This window comes from Eumetopias jubatus, unplaced genomic scaffold, assembly GCF_037043125.1.
Source record: "Eumetopias jubatus isolate StellerSeaLion01/CBP00866 unplaced genomic scaffold, mEumJub1_p1.0 scaffold_12, whole genome shotgun sequence".
Lineage (NCBI taxonomy): Eukaryota > Metazoa > Chordata > Mammalia > Carnivora > Otariidae > Eumetopias > Eumetopias jubatus.
In genome coordinates, this window is record NW_028274818.1 from 74,805,744 (window position 1) to 74,825,907 (window position 20,164).

Here is a 20,164-nt window from a genome sequence, read left to right on the forward strand (position 1 = left end):
GTTAAGTTAGTATGTATTAGAAAAAATATGATTTACATATCAAAAATCCTAATTTTATGGCTAGAGCTGCTTGGGATGAGACTAAGTAAGGGGCAACCCCTTGACCAGATTCTACACAGAAACTGCAAAGCTCGCTAATGGTTTTTCAAAGAATTGGTTATTAGGTGAATTGCTTTCAGAAGGTGAGTCAATGAAATGGTCATTGGAAGAACTGATTATCAGTATATTTGTCTGCTTCCCTTTAAAAATATACACCGTTTCCCCAGTGTAGAAACCACTTTTTTGTTGTATTCAGAAGAGCATCTTTTTAAATCTTATGTGTGTGTATATAATTTAAAATTGGAAAAAAATATACACACATGCAAATTAAAGTGACTCAATTCAGATAGCCAGGCCTATGTCTATGTCTACTGAACACATAAACATCAGATGATATGACTAAAATACCACAAAATCTGATCAGATCACACAACTGGTAGAATTCATTGCCCTGGAGTAGTTACCTTAGTCTGGATATGACCTACCCTCATCAAGTCAGCAACCTGATGTGTCAGTGCTCCAAGAGAGAGACCATCTCTTTGTAATGAATACATTCTAAACACATTTATGAGATTTATTAATACAATGAGTCTCCATTTAATGACTTGAATTTAGAAGGAATTCTCCTGGGAGGCTCCAGTACTTGTATTCCACTGCCCATGAAGTTTCCCTACATAGGGAAACTACACAAGAAGCCACATCATGATGAGGAAAATGTATGATGAGTTGGCATACAAGAAAGGGGAAGTGGCTGTAAGACGCAAAACCTTGGTTGGACCAAATTAAGACAACCCAATCCATCTGCCTCTACAAGTACCCTGGCCAGCTGTCAGACCTGTTGGAACAGGGCAGGTTGAACCCCTGAGCAAAGGCATATCTTCTACTCTGTCATGTGTAGAAATAAGTTAGTAGTAGGTGAGTGGTAATAGCCTTTCCCTTATCTTTTGAGAGAATTTAATGATTCCTTGCTTATGTTTTAGTCTCCTTCTTCCTTTCTAATGAGAGAGTCTTCTTTCTTGCTAAGGACCCTGTTGACCTGTATAATAGAGGGATGGAGAGAGAAGGAAGGGAAAAAGATATACAGGTTATGGAGCTTTCAATGAATTATATAAGGGATGCCATTTGGTAATTGACTGGGTTCCTGGTTTTCTATGAGCTATTCTGTAACACAATAGTAATTTTTAAAAACTGTTAGTTTTATTGAGTGTTTACTCCATTCTAGGTACTGTGATAAGTGCCTTATATTTATTGTCTTGAGAAATAGAAGAACAGCCCCCAGCAGGTCCTATCACCTAAGCCTTGGTGTTGGTATGAGGGAGCCTGACACTCAAAAGACAGCCCTTAAGTTTCTTTTACACAGAAACAACCTCAGAAAATGTGAACATCAGACAAGGCTACCTCATGATCTTGATGGGTCAAGACAAAACAAGACCACTCTGAGCTCAGTCAAAAACATAAACCTTGTCTCAACCACAGAAATGACCAGTCATCTCCCAGTTCTGGCTAATATGAGTGATGGCTTCTTCTTTATCAACTACAGCTTTAGTTTCACTATATTCTTCCTTCCAGATAAGATTTATTAAAATTCCCAATAGTAAAATTGCTCTGCTTGCTGATGGTATCCAATCCAGAGGAAAGTCCTGATTCCTAAAACCCTTACCCCAAGAGCACCTAACACAAGCCCAAATCCTATGTGAAGTCATCCCTGACACCATCTTATTAAGACACCCTATGGTTCCTCATGGTGTACATTTTCCTTCATTGCAACAGGTAATAAAACCAACTTTTCAAGTACAGGTGTGGTTTGATAATCTTTTGCTGGAAAGCACAGGCAATCTCTCTCTCTCTCTCTCCCTCCCTCCCCCTCCCCCTCCCTCCCTCCCTCCTTTTTAATAGTCGAAGTCTACAAAACAAGAGATACTTAATCTGGTTAAGTCATTTGTCCAAGGACACACAGTTAGTAAGTGGTAGACCGACACTCTGAACCCAGGCGTTCTATCTGCAGACTCTATCCATCATCTCAAACTGCCTCCCAATATGGATCTTTTCTGTGTTTCCATAGCACACGTTTTCTGTTGCTGCCATAGCAAACTACCACAAAGTTAGCAGCTTAAAATAACATAAACATTTTATCTCACAGTTCTCTAGGTCAGAAGATCAGTTGGTTCAACTGGTTTCTATGCTGGGGGTTTCACAAGGTCAAAGTTGAGATGTTGACTGGAGGAACTCTTATCAGTAGCTCTGGGAGGAATCCACTTCCAAGTTTATTCAGAAGATTGGCAGAATGTATTTTCTTGCAGCTGCAAGACTAAGGTCACCATTTCCTTGCAGACTGTCAGCTGGGGACTCCCTTTAGGTCATAGAGGCCTCTTTGGTCCTTGCACGTGGTCCCCTCCATCTCAGAGCCATCAAGGGTATGAGCCATTTTCACAACTGGAAACTCACTGACTTTCTTTTCTGCCATACTTCTCCCAGTCCATCTGGAGAAAGTCCACTGCTTTTAAGGGCTCATGTGATTAGATAGCACCCTCCTCCAAATCCAGAGTAATCTCTCCATTTTTTAGGTCCACAATCTCAGTTATATCTACAAAATCTGATTTGTCATGTAATGTGCCATATTTGTAGGTTATGGGGGTTAGAGCATGGATGTCTCTGAGGGTGCCATTATTCTGCCTACCACACATAGCTATCACACTCCCATGCTCCAACCACTTCTGATGGATTTAGCCATTCTTTCAATATAGTAGCATATTTCTCTTCTCTCTTGTTCAGAAGCTCTTTTCTTGAATGTGACTTTGCATAATTTCTGCTCTCACTCTCTTGGCAATACAGGGTAAATTCCCAAGAAGATTGTCTCATTTCCTTTCATATAGGTACTTAGGAATTATGAGGGAGACATGGGGCTGCTGCCACTGGGGCCTACCCTGGGAGGGGGGACACTTCCATATGATATCTGGGTGGGCCTCCTAATACAGTAGGTACCCAGAGAAGCATAGCAAATGGCAGCAAATCTCAGAAATGGTAGCAAAGGAACAAGTTATAACTCTGGGCTTCTGTGTCCCTCTCTCAAATTAGCATTAGCTGCATTTGGCTAATAGCAAACCTGTCACCCAATTCTTAGCCACACCTACAGCTATCATGCTTCCTTGTCTTATGTGGAAATTTTTCTTGAAAACAGTCTATCTACAACAACATGGGAGGAGCTGGTACCAGAGAACATTGGTTTGCAAACTCTCTCTTTTTTTTAAAACCCCTTTGCCTTGAGGATGATATTTTTAGTTTGTTGGCTTTTGTGGGTCTTGGATGGACATTCTAAAATTTTAGAAGGTAAAATTCAGCTAACATAGTAATAATTCAAGAGATAGACAGCTGTACAAATAAAGGGAGGGAGGGAGGAAGAGAGGAAGGAGGGAAGGACGGAAGGAAGGAAGGAAGGAAGGAAGGAAGGAAGGAAGGAAGGGAAGAAAACTCCTATAGTTGAAAAACTTCCTTCCTTCCCTTCCCTTCCCTCCCCTCCCCTTCCCTTCCCTCCCCTCCTCTTCCCTCCCCTCCCTTTCCTTCCTTCCTTCCTTCCTTCCTTCCTTCCTTCCTTCCTTCCTTCCTTCCTTCCTTCCTTCCTTCCTTCCTTTTTCTCTCTTCCACACCTGTATAATTTGAAAACAATGTCTCTGGCAGCCTGATGGGATCAGGGGCATCTTAAAATGAGAAAATCTCTTGCCACAGTGACAAATCCACAGGCCTCATGAGAAACCCTGCAGATCACTAACACACAGCCATAAGAATATATTGACTGCAGCCCAAGCTCACGAGAAGATTGATCAATCCAGCCGACTTGCATTAATTGTGGAATGGAAAGGACGATGCGATCAATGATAGGGATGGTAGTGCCGCAGTAACCATGCCACATCTAGCTAATCCAATAATGGAGAAGCTGATGTATAGCATATTGGAATTCTACCGTCTGGGCACTTGTCACCATAAAAAATATCCCGCAATTATGGGGAAAAATTGAGCAGGCAGCAGTTGAGCCAACCTAATCAGCCTGATGCCACAGTAGTTCTCCTGATTAAACACTAAATTAAGTGGCACTCAGCTCTGTAACCTGCCTGCATTATGAAAAATAATCCTAGAGCTAATGTGAAAAGTTTGTATTTTAATCAAAGCAAACTATGAATATTAAAATATTCCTGGGCTATTTTGGTGTCGTTTAGCTGTGAACATGTTTAACAATTTATAAATGGATCTTTTGCCATTGGCTATAAGGAATAAGGGCCCAGTGCTGTATTGGGAGGTAAGGCTTCCTGTGCTAAAAATCAATTAGACTTGATACAAGCTCAGAGAACTCTTAAGGAAAAAAAAAAATAATGCATTCAAGAGGCCCTAGGAGAATTCAAATTTAGTTAACTTCTATAACGGTTTGCCTAAGGGCATCAACTCTATTCTTTGCTGAAAAGCACGTGATCATTCCAGGAGGGTTGAGGCTTAATAAGCTGTGGATACTACAAGGACCCCTTACACGCATGCGTCATTATAAAGTCCCGCAGCACAAATACGCTGACAATGTAGGACTAAATGGCAAATTCTCCAGGACCAGGAGAAAACTGTTTTTCATGGGCATTTGGAGAATGCACAAGAAAGAACTTGCATTATTACCATCAAGTCTACATCCTGGTAGGTCTAGATCCTTACCCAGGAACACACATGGACGATACTCGCTATTATATGCTTTTCCAGAAGAGAACCCTCAGAGGGTTGACAGGGTCTATTAACATCTGTACAGCCTAGTAGCTGGAAGCCTGGTGGTCTATGAGGGAAATGAGTGTTGTACCAGGTTGGAGACACCTTTTTGTTTGGAATCTCCTTTCTTCATCAGAAGACAGTGTTAATAGAGTCCTCCTATCACAGTGAGTCAGAGCGGGGCAGTGGGCAAGATGAGAAATCAACTTCCTTTAGCCATTCTTTTCTATTATATTTTGTTGTATGTGTTTATTTTATATTTCAAGTCAATTTGTGGGCTTTTAATTTAAAACACATTTTTTTTTTCTGGGTGGAAGAGTTACTGGAAGAAAGGAGACTTTCAGGCTGTGACTGTATCGTTGAAAAGTCAAAACCTGTGCAATAATTTGGATTTATTTTATTAACTAACAGTCACCCAGATATCCCTCATTCCATGCCAGGCCTGGTTCTAAGGGCTGCTGCAATATTAACATTTAATATTTAAATATTAGTAATATTTAATATTAATAAGAGTTTGTGAGGTGTTATTATTATTTCTAGTTTGGAGAAGGAGAAGCTGAAGCCCAAAGGGCTTAAAGAACTTGCCAAGGTCTTACAGATTTTAAGTGGCAGATTGGGATTTGAACCTAGGCAGGCTCTTTCCCACTGTGTCCTCTTGTAATAGGTTAGCTCTTCTAAGGTGTTGTTGGGTCAGTGAGGTCAGTCATGGGAAATGGGAAGGGGTGTGGTGCTGTCAACCAGTATTAGCTCAGGCTATGCTGTGTGTTCTTCTGATTCGTCTCCCACCATCATTCCATTCTCCAGATATGCCTTTCATGTGTCCTCTGATAAATGTCTTTTTCTAAGTAGATCTTGAAGTGATGATCTGATCTGTCTGGTCTGGGCCAGACATTCCAGGTCAGACCAGATCATTCAGACCTCCAGAAGAAAACAGGTGGGTTCTGAGCCAGACAGATGGTGTCACCATTGACAAGCAGCTCCAGTATTCAGCCAGTTGAAGATCTAGAATAATCTTAAGATGATACTCTGATCACTATCAGTTATTGACCATCACTGAGTGCTGAGAGCTCTAGTAGCTTTTGTTCTACTTTCTTACTTAATTCTTCCATGACTCTACATGCCCAAAATAAATTGCCCCAATTTTAAGGATAAAAGATCTGAGGCTGAAAGACTGAGGGCCTAGGAGATGAGGTTGCATAATTGTTACTGGCAGACAGATCTGGGACTAAAACTTAGATCTGTTTCACTCCATTCTGTTTCACAAAACACAACTCATCTCCACCCACCAGGTGATGTCTGGGGCTATGTGGGCATATCAGAAGGTCAGTAGCCTTCAGTCCCTCATGACATGGAAAGTTACTTCTCGTTTTCCAAGATCCATTAACAGCTACCTGGAGAGACAGTAAGTGGGGAAAAAAGACTTCAGAACACCATGTGTCTGCCTCCTTCCTTTCTGACAGTGTGACCGTTAAATCCTGAAGCTGTGCACAGGGACTTGTGCCCCAGAAGAAAACGAGATCCAACAGACTATTCTTCATCATGGACAATTCATTTTAAGCTGGCTCTTCAAACAAGGAAAATTAGAGTGGTTTGCTTTATAATTGTTGGGAAGCTATGCATGCTGTGTAGAAATTCAGGATTTTCTTTTGTTTTGACTAATCCTTGTATAGACTAACAAACTGCAGTAACCAATCCTATATGTTTACAGGAAAAAGTCTTTCCTAATCCCCTATTCCCCCTTTAGATTACACTGTTTTTTAAGGCAGAAACTCAAAACACCTAACAAGGAGAAAAATCAGGATTTCCTTTCAAGGAAGAGAAGCAGTGATATGCATCCATCCACAAGGAGCTGAGACTTAGGCTTTCCACGTGCTCCAGCCTGTTCATCCTGGGAGAGCCCCTCCTTTGGATCTTTTCCACTTAGTGCTGTGATTCCAGTTAAGTATGCTGGTGCCTACCACCTTCTCTTCACTTCCAGCTTAAGGGCTCTTGTATTTATGAGTCACAGAAACCAAACTCAAACTAGCTCAAGCACCAAAGGAAATTTGGCATGAACTAAACTTAGGGATTTGGCTCTGCTTTGAGGAAGTTCAGATGCCTCCAGGACACTCCTGCTTGTTGTTCCTCTGTGTTCTCTAATGTATTTGCTTTCTTCTCTCTTTTTGTCCAATAGTATTCCCAATCCATAAAGTAACAAATGGCTGCCAAAATCTCCCAAATCACAAAAATTACATTCCACCATGCAAGAGAATGTAGAAGAATGATTTATCATTTTATCTTTCCTCAGTTAAATGACAAATTATCAATGGAAGCTTCCAGTTAGCCCAGTTTGAATCAACTGTCCAGTTAGCTCTGGCTGAGTGTACCTTATAGCAACAGCTGTTTCCATTGCAAGCATGTGGCTAAAGGTAAAGGGACAGTTCCTTGGAAAGATGTTCTCAACATCCACTATAAGACACATCTTATAGGTCCAGACTTATTTCCCCCAAAAGAAGCAGTTGTTGAGAACCGAGGAGTGGCTGAAATCTTGTCTTACCGTATTGAAAAGGTAGGAGAGCAGTTGGCCTTCTCCTAGCTTTGGTGCCATATAGAACTCCATCCACACTCAGTACCCACTGGATTGCTATTGCATTTCTTGGGGATCCATGACATGGTGGCATCTGAATGGAACATGGGGAATGTATAACTTCCTAGAGAGTTAGTGCTCTCACTCAGATGTCAAATATACTTTACAATTCATTTCTGTGTCAATTCACTTCATTCCATGGATGAACAGAAAGTAGGGGAATTGACTTGTGTGGACTGCACAGAGTACAGGAAAGGGCACAGATTTTGGAACATCAGCTCTGAGACTTACTGGTTCAGTTCTTTTACCTTGAAATCCATACACTAATAGTTCCTCTCACACAGTGCTGTTGAGAGAATTAAATGAAGTAAGGTATGTTAAGAATTTAACCCACTGTTTTGCTCATAGTATATGTGCAATAAACCAAAACCAGTCTCTCTCAATTGGAGGTAATCCTGTCCTACCTGGAGAACATGTGGCAATATCTGGAGACATTTTTGGCTCCCACACCTGGGAGAAGTTGCTATTGGCAGCCAGTGGGTAGAGTCAATTGATGTTGCTAAACATCCTGCAATGCACAGGGTAGCTCCCAAGAACAAAGAATCATCTCGCTCAAAATGTCAATAGTGCGGAGCTTGAGAAGCCCTGATGTAATCTATTACCGCAACATCACTATTGATGTTATATTTCTTAGAATCAGAGAGGAAAGAGGATGATCTTAACAAAATCCTTTATTTTCTATCCCCCACGCTGAGGTTCTCTTTAAAAGAAGGAAGGGGAGTGTTTCAGAGAATTACAGAGGCAATTAGGTAACATTTTTCACTCAGTAGAGTAAAAACAAATGCATAATGTAATTGAAGTGGCAAATTTGTTTGGAGAATAAATGAAAAAGAACTGTCCAAAGTTCTGAAACTTTGGCTAATAAACCAAATCTGTTCAAAGCAATGTGTAGGCTGAAGTCTAAGTTGAACAACGATCTTTGCAAATATGTATCATAAGCTTTGGATAATAGATTCTGGCTTATATTCCCAGGCTTTCAAGGTGATGGAAATTGTTTCTAGGAGAGGAAGAGTGGATAATAGACTAAAGAGTACATTCTTTACTAGGCTGTAAGCTTCATGAAAACAGGAATTGTAATTGTAAAAAATCAAAAATGAAAACAAAAACAGAAATTGTATTATCTTTTTTCTTTTTTTTTTGAGCTTCAGTTTTTTGGGGGGTCGAACTTTAAAAATTTTTATTTTATTGTGGTAAAACACTTACCATGAGATCTACACTATTAACAAATTATTACAAGTACAATGCCTTATTATTGACTATAGCAGATCACTAGAGCTTATTCCTTTTGCTTAACTAAAACTTTATTCTCATTGATTAATAATGTCTTATTTCCTCCTCCCTCCCAGCCCCTGGCAACCACCATCCTACTCTCTGACCCTATGAATTTGATTATTTTAGATACCTCATACAAGTGGAAAAGAGGAATCATGCAGTATTTGCCCTTTTGTGACTGGCTTATTTCATTTAGCATCATGTCCTCAAGGTTCATCTCTGTTGTCCCATATTGCAGAATTTCCTTTCTTGAAGCTGAATAGTGCCTCATTTATGTGTATCATTTTTGTTTTATAGTTTTTTGGTATCTTCATGGTATAGTATAAACTTGGCGTTTTGTTTTATCGTTTTTTGGTATCTTCATGGTATAGTATAAACTTGACGTTTTGTTTTATCGTTTTTTGGTATCTTCATGGTATAGTATAAACTTGGGGTCTGGAATAGAGTCCATAGTGAATGTTCTTTTTCTCCTCTTCCCTTATCCACTGTCAATGGTCTGGCTTTGTCATGGTAATAATAAGGACCTGAATCATGTCACAGTTGTATTTAAAGGTATTCACATGTATCTTATAATCTTCACAATCAGATGGCACTGCAGAGTCATTATATCAGTGTAGAAGAGGACACTGACTGAGGGTATGAGTGAGTATGTGGTCTGGGATTGGAAACCAGGAACTCCTCCTTACCTTCCTGAGATAGTTCTAGACTATGGAGTGGATCTGCAGCTTGGCTTCCCAGCCCTGGCTGGGCATCTGAATAACCTTACAGAGTTGGTGAAAACACATAGACCTAAGCCCTACTCAAGACCTATGGGATCAGAACCTACTGGCATATAGATTGTGTATAGAGCAGGAGGTTTTGGTAAATAACTTGTAGACTGGGAAAAGGAGTAACATTCTTCCCTTCCTGTATCAAATATTATCTTAATTTTCAGGGCTGCTTTGGGTTGCTAAACAGGCTGGTTACAGTATTTTGAATTTCTGGCTGGCTAAAGAGCAAGCGAGACACCCATTTGTGATTCATCTCCTCTTGTTAAAAAAATTCTTTTAAGTAAACAAGGAAGTGTGATCATATTTGAAATTTCCCCCAGTGATTGGGAGTGTAGAATCTCACTACTCCATCTCCTACCCCATTCTATTCCCAGTAACTCATTTTAATGCCATTTTCTTGTTTAGGGAGGGAAGCATATATCATTCCATAGTGAGGAATCATGAACATCAAAGGCTTACAAGTAAGCAGCATGATTCAGAGAAACAAAAATCTCCGTGAAGGGGAAAGACCCAGTTAGTCCATCATTGTCATATTTTTTTGGTGTGATAGACTACCTCAGTTCTTAACCCCATGTGGTTACAAGATTTCCTTCTTGGTTACAAGGAAGACCACACCTCCCAGCCCACCACTGCAATTTAAGTGCAACCGCAAACTGGCCAGTGGGTTGTGTGTCACTTCTGAGACAGAGCATGGAGAGTGGGTGGAAGGTCTCCAAGCACTCTCTTCTGCCACAGTGAATCTGAAGTCCCATGTTGGGATGCTGGTCTGTCCATCTGCCTGGGTCCTTGAGTGATTAGGTGGAACAGAAGCTGCCTCACCCCTGGATCCATCTCAGACAAGTAGCTAATGTAAGAAATGTCCTTCTACTGTATTAAGTCACTGAGGTTTGGAAGCTCATGTGCCATCCTGTAAACTAGCCGGTGCACTTGAGTTTTAGAGAATGGCTGTAAGATATATATTTTCAAATACTGGCCTTGAATTTTGCCAGCTGGATTCAAGTCTGGGCTCGCGTTCCACACCAGTCTTTGGACTTAACCTAAGTCACTTAACTGCTCTGGCAACAGTTATAGGTGAAATTTATTAAGCATATCTGTGTGCCAAGTGCTGCACATGGGGTCCTGTGGGCATAATCTCACCCAATCCTTCCAGATACTCTTTCACTTGGGTAGACAGTAATCACTTGGTGGGTTCAAAACAGGCATGACACAGGAGGCAGAACTAGAAAGTGGAGACGCTGGACTTGAACCAGGTCTGACGGATGCCTATGACTGTATTTTGCTCACTGCTAAATTGGAGCTGATTAAACTATCTACCTCGTTGGGCAGTTTTAGGATTCTACGAGCAGCCTATGTGACAGAAGATCTGGATGCCTAATAGGTGAGGTTATTCGTTATTTGGGTTCTACCAGCACTTATTAGAGAGAACTTGAGCCTCGTTTACCAACCTGGAGATCCCTGACTTGTTTTCTTTTTTTTTTTTTCAAGTGGTAAATGTTTCATCATTATTTTTGTCTCCTGTTCGTGTTGACCTGCTCTCTGTCATGACATTTGGCTTCATCCTTCAGCCTCTCTCTCTTTTTTATGGTTACATGTTGCTGTGAGCAGAACTCATTTTTCAAAAGACAGATGGTGGCAACCCTGTTCTCTCTAAATAAAAAAGCAAAACAGCTGTTAAGGTGCAAACAGAGTTGCGGCCAGCAAATTGTATCTGCTTCAAGTGTTGGCGAAGTTTCTCTGTAGGGAAGAAGAGCTATCTAAACAAAATGTGCAGTCTCGGCTGGGCTCTGCCAAGGCCCAAGTATAGAATGATGGCAAATAATGGAAATTTATAGCATGCTATAGATCCGGCACCTTTCTATCTTGGCGGGTGCATATTTAAATGCAGTGCTAACGGAGCTGAAATTTATTGCTCTCTGATAACGATAAAATGCCATCAGAGAATGAGATAAATCTTGGCCCCAAATCTTAGAATGCAGTGCACACACTCACACGCACACACATGATTGTAAAATACAGCCAGATACTGCTAACTCAGGAGTCTGAGTTCAGAAGAAGCCAATGGAACAGGGAAAGTAAAGGACGTGTTTTATAGATGACTGCAAATTGTTGTTTTCATGAGGCTGGGGTCAAGGTACATTGTGGCCTCGGGTTGAAATGAGTGTTGCTTTGTCTCCTGGCTGATATATACATGACCTTGGCCAGGAAAGCTTTTTGCTTTTCTGGATGCTCAATATCATTCTCTTCACCTTTTCACAGCCTTGGGACAGGACGACTTCCAAACAAATACTGATGAAATGTAACCCTCTGGGAGAAGAACATCATCTTCTTTTTTATAATGTATTTTCTTATTTCTTTTCTTATTTATCTATTTCAAGAGAATTGGAGTCTCAGGGGCTTTGTAAGAAGAGAGTGAGACAAGGAACAAATCTGCCAAAATACCATATTTGTAAATTGCTTGTGATGTGTAAATTAGGTGTGCACCCCTCCTTTTCATGGAGCCTGTAGCATTCAGAGAGTGAACATTTACAAAGTACCAATCAGGAGGCTGTCCCTCACATCCGGCAGCCAGCCTGCATGGCACTCACCCATCTCTAACTTTGGGACATCTAGGGTTCATGAAGTGAAGCCCACTCGCCAATCTGCCTGAACCTCTTGCCGAATTTCCATGCACCATACTTTGGTGGATCATTTCAGATCAGCAGCTGCCTCAAGGAGGGAGTTTTTTTCTCCTGACCCTTGTTGTAGATGTTTCCTTGACTGCTTCTAATGCAAGGGGATTTCTAACAGCTCAGGTGAGATCTTGACCCTCAGTGAGAAGCATAAGCTCCTGGGATTGCTTTAGGTCAATCCCCATTAGATTCATCTTCTGGACACTTTTTTGAGCATAGTTGTGTGTGTGTGTGTGTGTGTGTGTGTGTGTGTGTGTGTGTGTGTGTTCATGTCTGTTGTCTTAACTGATCCTGTTGTGGAGACATGGACAATGTCTGTATATTAAAACCCACTCTTATTCAGAACTAGAAAGAATGTCCTTGGTTTGCTGGGATTTTATAAATGTGTGTGTGTGCATTGGGGGGCGGTAAGTATGGGTAGGCATGAAGACTGAGAGGTAATGATATCTGTTGAGCTTGAAATTGACACACATTCTCTTAGTGGGGAGTGCTCCTGGGATTTCTTCATACACCTGGTGATATTTTATATAAACCTGTGGTTCTCAATCCTTTCCTCTTCCCTTATATGCCTTTCCATTTTCTATACTGAAGAAAACTATGAAACAATATAATTTGGTGTATTTACCTCATTTAGTTTTTTTTGTTGTTGCTTGAGAAAAAAGGTCGATTTGGGAAATTTTGATGCTTAGGCTGAAAAAGACCTCAGATTTTATACAAAATGAATTCTTTGGAGCTTTGGACTGAGTTTCATGGACTTCATGAAAATGTGTGTGTGTGTGCGAGAGAGAGAGAGAGAGAAGAGAGAGGGAAAGAGGGAGAGAGATTGAGAAAAATCATGCTATTTTGGGGGGATGTTTTTGTTTGTTTTTTCTAAGAGATTTCATAGGTTCTGTTAGATTCTCAAAAGTAACCTTGTCTGTGACCCTGACCCGTGGTCCTCTTGTTCCTGTGATATATGCTGTGATATTCAATTCCTCCACAGAGCTGTGATCCCAGACTCCTCATTTCTGGGAAGGGCCTGACTTTGGCCAAAGAGGAAGTGGATCTGATGCGAAGCAGGAATGCCCAGTCCCAAACACTGCATCTTTATGGGCTTTGCCCACCAGATTAAGCTCACAAAAGAAAATTCCCGCTCCTTCCTCCGTATTAATCCCGCCCCACTTGAGTCTACCCAGCTGCGACCTCCTCCTCCCAATCTGTGGCCCCACAATACTGACCTTCTCTCAGTTGTTCCAGATAAGCCCTGCTCTCTCTCATCACCAACCTTCATACATTCTGTTCTCTCCATCTGGAGCAGTCTGCCCTTTCTTCTGACTGACACCTTCTCTTCTTTCTTATCTCCGATGAAATGCTGCTTCCCTCAGGAAGCCCCCTATGATGTCTTCTAGATGAGGTTACACGCACCATCAGTATCTTACTCTGGCATCCCCATTCCTGCCCAAGCATGATCACACTTTGAGATTTCTTAGGCCAGGGAAGTGTACATAGAAACTCGCTGTACGGGGCGCCTGGGTGGCTCAGTTGGTTAAGTGACTGCCTTCGGCTCAGGTCATGATCCTGGAGTCCTGGGATCGAGCCCTGCATTGGGCTCCCTGCTCAGCGGGGAGCCTGCTTCTCCCTCTGACCCTCCCCCCCCTCATGTACTCTCTCTCTATCTCTCTCTCTCAAATAAATAAATACATAAATAAATCTTAAAAAGAAAAAGAAACTCGCTGTACTATCTTTATAACTCTTCTGAAAATCTAAACTTATTTCAAAACCAAAAAATATATTTAAAAAGAAAAAGGAAAAGAGAAAGAAGAGGGAATGTGGATTTATCTGTGTTATATCAAAGCAAACTGAAGACTAGAGATGTCAACATAAAGAGTGAACAAGTAGAAAAGGAAATGAAATGGGATATTGCCTGTGTGATCTCATTACAAAAGGAAGAGGCAGAGGAGGAGGAAAACATCCTTCTCTCTCAGAGTCATAGCTCTGTGAAGTCTCTACCTTCCTGCCTACATCATTACTATTACCCAGTACCTACCTCAGTACCTGGTTTTAGTTAGCACTTCATAATATTTGTAGAATAAATGAATAAACAGATGCATAAATGGGCAATAGAACCTTATCTCAGCCCAGTTGGCTGCCAACCAAATCGTTTTTCTTTCCCAGCATGTACTGCTTCGGCTCCCATGTCTCTTGGGTTACCACTTGGGTCCCTTTGGTTTAACGTTTGCTTTGAATTTCACTCTAAAATGTCCTTGGCTAGGCCACATAGCCCTTTGCAGGCCACTGGGGTCCTCTTCATCATCTGCCAGCACCGGTAGGTGACTTTCCCAAAGGCTGTCCAGCTTCAGAGTGTCACCCACATGGGGGGGGGGGTGGGGAAGGAGTGGGAAGGAATGAGCTGAATGGAAGAAAGGAATGAAACAGTTAATGAATATGATAAGCTTAGGTGTTCCTCCCATCTTGCCTTTTTTTTTCCCCCCTATACTCAGGCTCCTATAGCAGATTGGCTTGAGCACCTAGAATCCCTGAGTAAAACAGAAGAAAATACTTACCAGATTGTCATACTGGGTGACAACAAATGACCAAATCGGTGTGATAGGGTTTTCTCCTGTGGTAGAGCCTTACGGGTCGTAGCATGGTTCATCATGGGAATGGATGATTATTTTGATCAAATGGTGCAGCCTTGATAAAAATGATAAATATGGGAATAGCTACTATTTTTTTTAACATTTTGAACATTGCAAGCATGTGCTAAGTATATGTATATTTGTAATATAAGACGTAAATACAACGTAAAATCGCCATTTTAAATTGTACATGTGCTACCTTATAGTTACCCTTATCTTTAAAAACATGGGGAAAAAAGGTTTAAATGAACTTAAGTGTCACAATTTAAGTAGTCTGGTGGCTAGAAAGTGGCGAAGATGAGATTCGAACTCAGTTCTTTCAAACTCCAAAGCCTTTGCTAAGGAGGGTGTGGGGCGCTTCAGAAACATGGCGCCCACTTGCTTCATCGCCAGAACAGTATTGTGGTTTGGAAGAGAGCTCCCTGGGGTCTGGTCACACACATGTTTGTGTGGTTGTAAGGAACAAGTAGGAAGACTCATGAATGGAAGCCCAGAAGGAGGCTCCCTGCCCTGCTGCTCTACTAGGGTCTCTGTGCCAGGGGACGCCCAGGGGACCCAAGATGATTCCTCCCCCTGACACGGATGTTGGCTGGACCCCTGGGAGCACCAATCGGAGCCCTCCCTGAAGGGCTTGAATAGGCTGGTGGTAGCTCAAAGTGTTCCTTAAAAAATAGGGATGCTTCCTGAAGGGTCTAAAGACCTTCTGGGATCTTGTGGCCACATCTGAGCCTGATTCTTTCATTATAAACCCTTTTTTGGGGTCTTATCTGCATAGGCTACATTACATATTCACCATGGTATTTACCAACCCTCCTGTAAATAATAAAAATAACACTAAGTAAAATAATGTAATAATAGCATCTTTGATTATCTGTAACAGATATGTTTGAATATTATATCTAGATAGCAAATATATATACAGTGTGTATATATATTATATATTTACTCTCTCTATATATATCTATATATTTCCTGATTCATGAAGGTGAATACTATTACTCCCATTCTAAAGATGAGCAAACAGAAGCCAGAGAGAGATGAAATAACTTGCCCAAGGTCATATACTGAGAAGGAGCAGAAACAGTTTTCAAACTCAGGTTTGCGGAACCTCAGAGATGTTCTTTCTTCACCACGCCTTCCTTCTCACTCTGAGCTTGTGAGGTTTAACTGAAATGTTGCTCTTCATTTTCTTCCTTTGTAGGCCAGGTGCCCCATCAGGGCAGAAATTATGCTTTACTCATTAGAACCCTACTGAAGCCCCTGTTATAAAATTCATCTAACATTTATTGGGCATCTGTGATGAGCCAGGCACTACAGGAGGTTCCAGATGGGGCCATGCTACCCTACAGCTGACAGTTAGCAGGAGAAAGTAGAAATCAAATATAATCAAGGGGGCAAAATGAGAAAATGAATACTTACCAGGTCCTCACTGTGTGCCAACCACTTTCTCAATGTTCTTTGTGTATGAGTTCACTTACTTCATGAGATGGGTGCTGTTCTTATCACTTCTATTTTACACCCGAGGAAGCAGAAGGGCAGAGAAGTTGTATCACTAGCTCCAAAGTTCATGCAGTTAGAAAGTTGCAGAAGTGGGGCTTGGACCCCACCCTCTGGGTCTTGAGTATTTACTCCTGGCACTAAATAAATGCAGCCAAGACATGCGCAAGATGGGCAGTGCAGTGCTCTTGCAGAAGGTAGTATTTCATCTGAGGCATGAAAAAGAAGAAGGAATCCCATTTAACAAGTAGGGGTAAGAGAAATCTAAGCAAAGAGACCAGCCTGTGCAAGGGCACTGAGGTGGGGAGAGATCTTGACAGTTCAAAGAGAAGAGAAGATGCACTGTGATGCTGCAGAAGGAAGGTGCTAATAATGATCTTCAGGAAATGAATGGGAGGTTACTGGACCACAGGAAGGAGACTTCTTGGTGCTAACAGAATGGAGATCTATTTTTTGTCCATCTTTCCATATATATTCTTTAGAAGATACTTTCCTTTTTCATGCTTTCTTTCATGTACATGTGGATATGAGGCAGCCAAAATGGGACCCAAATAATGACATTCAGCTGGTTATGTTCCCAACACACACAGGGACACCTCTGACTGGGTTATCTTTCTTCTTCTAGATCAGCGATGGAGGTTACCTGCTCTCCAGTGGTACTTGTGCCCACAGTGTATACAGTAGGCCTCACTTACCAATTACTGTATTCTTTTCCACTTAGCTCAAGTAGAGCCTCAGAATCCTTCTCAACACAATATAGCAGGCTGCCATTTTTAATCACCCAGAGAGGAAAGGGAGTTAACAAGTAAGACTTACTGCTTCTGAAGGCCAAGGAGGTGATATCTGCCACCATCCAGGGGGTGTTTAGAACGGGCAACCACTTAAGTTTCTCTATCTCCATGATAATTATATCTTGGAGAAAGCTTTAGGAAGAGGATCATAAAACCAGGCATTCCCTAACAGTGGGCTATGGCGTGACTTGCTAAGAATGTGCTCCTAATGCACTTTAATGACATGCTTTATAATATCTTATTAAAGATTGTAAGAGCATCTAATAATCATTTAATAAATATTAATGAAGCATTTACAAATTGCACCTTAATTTACAACATTGGCACTTGTATACTGCCCCAGACATTAACACATGGGGGCATGGCGGCTCCAACAGTGACTGCCATGGACAGCCTAGTTCTGTGACATTGGGCCATCCTGCTACCATAAGTGATTTTTAAGAATAATAATTCTTGGAGAGCAGTTCAGAGCAATGAAGCTTGATACCCAAAGCAGTTTAGCAATTATTATTCTGTTTGGGGAACATTAAAACATAATCTACCATGAATTTATAATCCACAGCTTTCTCTCATGCACTTTTTTTTTTAAATAATAGACAATAATTATAGGCCCTCAGGCAGAAACTCCTGTAGATGTTGGATAGCGTCCTGACCTCCCTTGTTAAGTCTTTTAGGCAGTACATTCAAGATTGAGTGAAGAGACGTAAGCTGCAATTCTCTCTGGATGGTGCTGGTCTTTACCCTGGGCTCAAAGTCACACCTCTCAGAAAGCCAAAGCTGGACGGGGCCTTGGAAATCACCCTATCCACCTCCTCACTTTATATGGGAGGAAACTGGGGCCCTAGGAGGGGATGGGACATTTGGAGGCCACACAGTGAGAGAGCAGCAGGAAGGGGACCAGATCCCAGGGTGTTAGATTTGCAGTCACATGCTTCCTGGGCTCATGGCCGAGGAGAGGCAGCATGCATTGGGAAGATCTTCAGTAGAAAGTGGGTCCTTCTCCTTGGAGGTCGTGGGGAGTACTTGGTGTCAGGGCCAGGGTCTCTGCCTCTCTTGTCCCGGACCGGCAGGAGCGCCTCCGCAATAAGAGGGCTTGGCCAGCAGATGGCGCTGCAGGGATTCAAACTGGAGCCACCACATCCAAAAGCAGTTCTAGGCGGGCAGGGATTCATAAACCGTTGCAACCAGGAGTTGTTTGAAAAAAGCTCAGATCTGTCCTGCACCACAGGGACCTACAGGGATCCCCAGACTCCTGCGGGGCGTCCCAGCCTTGCTTGGGAGAGAAAGCCAGGTCTAGGGTGAACTGGCACAGGCACCGGTGGGCTGGGCACACTGGGTCTTGGAGCAGATCCTGCACCAAACTGTAGCAGAACAGAGATATGGGCTGTGTGCAGACTTGGATGCTTGCTGTTTTCGCAGGACTCAGCCAAAGCTCAGGGTGGAAGTGTCAGCAAGACACCCTTCTCCTGTGTTGGCTCTACCTAACACCCAGCTTCTTGGGATCACTCTAAGGAGTGGTAAGACCTCCTTGACCAGGAGGCAACAAGCCAGGTTTGTAAGGCAGGTGTTTCTCCTTCCCACTTCATGACTTCCAGGCCTATTAGTTGCTGCCAGGCCATGTTCATTGTGTTTCAGTTAATAATTTAATTAATTTAATTTGTGTGCCATGACAAAATGGTTTTGCAAAGGGGTTTACTTTTCAAAATTGCAGAATTACAATGAATGAAGGACAGTGTGGGGCAGTACTTAGATCTCTGAATATTTTGAATACCCTTTCCTATTCTTTCATCCTCCCTACACCCCTAACATACCTCATCTCCTCTCTGTCTCTCTGTCTCTCTCTCACACACGCACACACACGCACACATACACGCACACCTCACAGCAGCAGTCACAGAGCCTCTCCTTTCTCCCTGCAGCAGTGGCATGTCTGCATACAAGTTCAGGGAGGAAGGAATGGCCTAGATCCCTGGGCCAAGGACAGGCTGATCTATCAAACAGAAGCACAATTGTCATACTTCTCAGGTCCTGGCCCCCCCTCCTCCCAACTCTCACCCTGCTCCCCCCAATGCCCAGCCCCCAACTCCCTGTTGCCAGAGGGCACTGTGCCACCTTTAAATCAGATTTAGAGTAAGTTTACATGTGGCACCTGCTGTTCTAGACATTGCAGTCTGCTTGTTGTGTCTTCTAGTTGCAAGGGAAGGATTTGCATGAGCAGCATGTGATACAGAGTCTGGCTGGGCCTTGCAGGCAGGCTGCAAAGGGTCAGCTTCTGGTCTTCTCCAAAGCAGGCATCGTTACCCCGGAGTCTGAGCCAAGTTCCCCCCCAACCCCTTGGAGGGAGCAGGGCCAGAGGTCTGGCTGTCCTGCAGCCATGGCCCACATAGTCCTGTTCCGTCTGGACAACAGGACGTTTTCTGGGAAATTAATGGTTGGTTGTCAGGGCCACCACTTCCCTAGCTCCTTTCTCCTAAACACTTTTCATACCTTCAAGTACTTAGAAACAGTCAACCCTCTTTATTTTTTTTTATTTTTTTTTAAAGATTTTATTTATTTATTTGAGAGAGAGAGAATGAGAGATAGAGAGCACGAGAGGGGAGAGGGTCAGAGAGAGAAGCAGACTCCCTGCTGAGCAGGGAGCCCGATGCGGGACTCGATCCTGGGACTCCAGGATCATGACCTGAGCCGAAGGCAGTCGCTTAACCAACTGAGCCACCCAGGCGCCCCAGTCAACCCTCTTTAAAAGAGTGAGAGTTTCCTGAAGGCAGAAGTGTCTTGCTTAACTCCTCTGGCACACAATAGACACTCAAATATGTGTTCAACTAACAAACAAGGAAATGAATAGAGAGGGTGAACTGTCTCTCTGGATAAGTTAATTGCATCTGTTTTATTTAACAAGCCTTGTATAATGCTGTCTCTATGCCAGAAATTGCTCAAAGTGTTTTTTAGATATAAACTCATATATGCCTAATGCAAACCTTATAAGTTAGACACTGCTAATACCACCCCCCCTTTTTTTTCAGATGGGGTAGTAGAAAGGCAGATAGCTTAAATAGCTTGCCCAAGGCCGGGCAGCTGGTAAGTGGCCAAGCCAGGACTCAAACCCAGCAGTCTGGCTCCAGAGTTTTTGCTCTGTACCTCTTCA

At 42.4% G+C, this 20,164-nt stretch overlaps 1 protein-coding gene across 1 annotated transcript in view; it reads left to right on the forward strand.

The window, feature by feature from the left end:
- RBFOX1 (RNA binding fox-1 homolog 1) overlaps positions 1–20,164 on the forward strand; it is a 2,047,095-nt gene that overhangs the window by 1,434,545 nt on the left and 592,386 nt on the right. The gene's annotated exons all lie outside the window — the stretch shown is intronic.